We start from the raw sequence: 5000 nt of genomic DNA, 5'->3' as shown, positions 1-5000 counted from the left end.
GGCGACGGTAGTGAGAATTCAAAGGCCTAGGTTCGAATCCGGGGACGACAGTCGGAATTATTTGATAAGTAGATAAGTAATCATAAGTTATAAAAAAAATTATTTAATGAGAAAATAGTAATAATAATAATAATGATAATGATAATAATATAATTAATAACAATAATAATAATAACAATAATAATAATAATAACAATAATAATAATAATAATAATAATAATAATAATAATAATAATAATAATAATAATAATAATAATAATAATAATAATAATAATAACATACATACATACATATATACGTACGTACGTACGTACATACATACATACATACATACATACATACATACATACATACATACATACATACATACATACATACATACATACATACATACGTACGTACGTACGTACATACATACATACATACATACATACATACATACATACATACATACGTACATACGTACATACATACATACATACATACATACATACATACATACATACATACATACGTACATACGTACATACGTACATACATACATACATACATACATACATACATACATACATACATACATACATACATACATACATACATACATACATACATACATACATACATACATACATACATACATACATACATACATACATACATACATACATACATACATACATACATACATACATAAAAATATATACAGATATATGCTTGAATATGTATTTCAATATATTTTGTCTATTCAGAATTTTTCTTTCATCACTCCTTTTTGTAACATCTCTGACAATGATAATGGTAATGCAGTTGAAGCTGATGGTACAGTAGTATTCCATTTGTTCAAAATAAAAACCGTGATAATGATGTCAAGGACAACATTGACAATGAGAACGCAAACGACATTAAGAACATTATCGAGGACAAGGAATGTTATAATAAAGATGACAATGACGTTAATTAAATAAGGAAAGAAACGTAAGAAAATAGTTAAGAAAAACAAAAGACAAAGAGAAGGAGGAGGAGAAAAAAGTAAAAGGAATAAATTGAATGGGGGAACCTCAATACAAGTCCAAGTCTTCAGGGATACAAAGGTTGTTTAGATGGCGGGAGACTATGCGACGCATAGGTGCCGTAAGAAGCTGCCCTACAGCTAAGGAAGCCATCTGGGGTGCTCCCGCGAGTCTCGTCTGTCACACTCGGGAGAGTGGCACGAACTTAGCCTGTTTGTGGTACTTGTCTTCTGCTATTGCTCCTCCTCCTCCTCCTCTTCCTCTTTCTCATTCTGCTACGGGTCCTCTTTTATCTCTTCCTCCATTGCTTATAGGCCTTTTATTAAAAAACTAGCATATATGAACTAGTAATTCTTTTAAGTTTACCTGTATAAAGACGCTTTATGCTGGTGAGCACTCTCTAATTTGTAATGAAGTTGGATTTCCTGTGAGAAATATATCATTTATGTGCTAAAGGTAAGCAATAAATCATCTCTTTATATGTATGCAATATATATGCGTATGTTTACGATATAAACAAATAAAATAATATGAGAGGGTATGTATGCTTGTTCTGCAGTATATTTTTGTGTATGTACACAGAAATATATATATATATATATATATATATATATGTGTGTGTGTGTATATATATATGTATGTATGTATATCTCTACATACATATATATATATATATATACATATACATACATATATATATATATATACATATACATACATATATATATATATATACATATACATACATATATATATATATACATATATATATACAGTATATATATTTTGCTGGTAACCACTAAGAAAATCGGAAGAAAACAGTAATTCCCAAGCGCTTTCGTGTAATTCACATCTTCAGGGGAATACAGAAAAAGTTGTGTTACAAAGAGGTTTAAAAATAACAAGATTATACACTAGGAAAGGAACAGGCAAGGTACGAGATGTCACAAAATTATACACTAGGAAAGGAACTGGCATAGCACAAGATGACACGAAATATTACACTAGGAAAGGAACCGGTGAAGCACAAAAAGTCACATATGAAATAAGAATAAGTCTTGGTACACAAAGTCACCAATGAAAAAGAAATCTAGAGAACAGCACAATTCACCAAATTAAATTTGGTCACATACAACCTGATTACAAATCTTGTTAATGATGAATTTATCTAATTTATAAATGCCATTACTGATATTAAGAGTAGAACCTTCAGAATCTTTTATAATGCTACTTTCTATTATGTTTCTATTGACAAATGAATTACAAGAAAAAATAGTGGAAGCATTAGTCCAATTAATACAATGATTGAAGTCTTTCATGTGAACAAATAGAGCATTGGATTCATGTGCTGTTCTAACACTATATTTATGTTGTTTAATTCTAGTTGATAGTTCTTTGCCGTTTGTCCAATGTAATACTTTTCACAATCTCTGCAAGGGATTTTGTATATGCAACCATCAGAATCAGCGGGAGAATTTTTGATTATTAATTTCTTAAAAGTGCATGGGTTATTAAACGCTACTTTAACATTCCATGTTTTAAGTAGATGAGGAACTTGAGAAAGATTGTTACTGTAAGGTAATACTAAACGATTCTTAATGTCAAAAAGGGGAGGGGGTTGATTCCTATGAAAAGTTTTTTTCGCCAAAGAGAGAGCATTATCTAAAAATGTCCTAGGGTACTTTAATCCTAAACCTAGGTTAACAATAGACTCAAATTCTTCATCAATGAATTCCGGGCTGCATATCCGCAAGGCACGTAAGAACATAGAAGAAAATACAGATTTTTTTTTACTTTATCTTGTTGTTCAGAGTAATAATGAATATAAGAAAACACATAAGTCGGTTTTCTATAAATACTAAATTTAAAGTCATAACCTTCTCTGTGGATAAGGCAATCTAAAAAGGGCAATTTGTTATTATTTTCTAGTTCTACAGTAAAATTAATGGAGAGAACTAAATTATTCAGAGATTATAGAAAAGCATCCAGGTCTTCAGTACATGGCCACAGGCAAAGAACATCATCTACATATCTATACCATATCGCATTAGATGGCAAAATTTCACACAATAGTACTTTTTCAAAAAATTTCATATAGATGTTGCTTAAAACAGGCATATATATATATATATATATATATATAAATGTGTATATATATATATGCATTATATATATATATATATATGTATGTATATATATATATATATATATATATATATATATATGTATATGTATGTGTATATATATATATATGTATGTATATATTTATATATGTATATTTATATATATATATATGCAAAGAAATCACAAAACACACGTAATGAACCATTTTTGCAGAAACCACCGGGAAATTGAAAAAATAGATACTGAACGTTTTCGTCTATTAAGGCATATTCAAAGGTACCTATCAAAATGTCTTAATAGACGAAAACGTTCGGTATCTGTTTTTTCAATTTCTCGGTGGTTTCTGCATATATATATATATATATATATATATATATATGTATATATATATATATATTCATTGTATATATGGGCAGGAGATTTTCTCTCAAGCATGTATGGTTAAACTTAATGGCAAGATTATTATTGCAGAGTTTTTTATCTGCCTTTTCTCTTTCTCTGAGAATCTTTTTCCCTTCCACGGGAAGTTGTCTTATAATGTCACCATATGACATTGTTTTGTCAGTTACTTTGGGCATGGCTTTACCAAAGTGAAAAACTGGTCAGAACGCGTTTTCACACTACTTAGTGCTTCATCAGTGGCTAGACTGTGAATATCTGATTGAATTGTTGTGTTTATATATTGTTGGTGGTGGTCTGATATTACATTTTGGGGTTTCTGATTGGCTAGTGGGCTGGACTGGGACTCCCAAACTATTCTACTTCCTCATTGGTCGGCTGTTGTGTGACGTCATCAGTATTGTGCCTTCTTTCAGTGGGCTTAGATCTCCTTACGCTAGGGAGGGCTTCTAAATCCCTAGTTTGTATATTAAGATTGGGAGATGTTTCTTTAATAAAGAGAGCTTCGAGGATAGGTAGCCTTCTATGGTCTTGATTTGTTGCCAGCACTTCTGTGTTTTCTATTAGAGTTTCTTTATTTAAATTTCTTTTGTGAGCAGAGTGATGGTGGTTTCTGGGAGCTCCTGAAGAGAGGTGGTATGATAACCGGCGTGAGAGCTTCATTGTTGTCATGCCAATATAGTTTGAAGGTTGGGATGCACAGTTCCCAAGTTTACACGTGTACCTATATATTACGTGAGTTCTCTGAAGGTCACTTTTACTTTCTCTTATATTATTCTTTAGTAGCAGTTGAGATGTCTTTTTATTTTGATAATATATAATCAGTTGTACTTTAGAGTTTTCTTCTTTAGGTTTAATATTTCTTTTGATAATTTGTTGCATAACCCTTTCATCTTCTTTGTAGGCTGTGGAGAAGAAGGACTTATAGTAAATTTTAATCAGGTTTTTGGCGTTAATGTCCTGTGGGATTTTGTCTGGGTGGCTTTTGTCCTGGTACCATTTGTCTAAAGTTCTTTTTTTGATTCGCTCTATATCCTTATTGGCGAATCCATTATTCATAAGGGTCTGAGAAGCTCTTTCTAACTCATTATGTACTGTTTCCCAATTATTACAGTGACTAAGAGATCTTCTAATATAAGCGCTGATGGTAGAATCTTTGTATCTTTGGGGACATTCGCTAGTCCCATTTAGGCAATGTCCTGAATTAGATGCTTTTATGTACACAGATGTGTCATAAGTGCCTTCATCTCTCTGTTTTATTAATGTGTCTAAAAAGGGAAGGGACCCATTTATGCTGTGCTCAATTGTAAAATTGATGCCAGATGTCTCTATTAATCGTTCTTTTAGATCGTCTATTTGTTGGCAATTTTCAGCTTTGACGAAAATATCGTCTATATATCTGCAGTAAATGTGAGGTTTTTGCAGATTTGCGAAAATTTCAATTTCGATGCTACCCATAAAAAAGTT

Source organism: Oratosquilla oratoria, chromosome 40 (genome assembly GCF_046742065.1).
Source record: "Oratosquilla oratoria isolate Oo_2021 chromosome 40, ASM4674206v1, whole genome shotgun sequence".
Classification (NCBI taxonomy): Eukaryota; Metazoa; Arthropoda; class Malacostraca; order Stomatopoda; family Squillidae; genus Oratosquilla; species Oratosquilla oratoria.
This window is presented reverse-complemented; position numbering follows the sequence as displayed.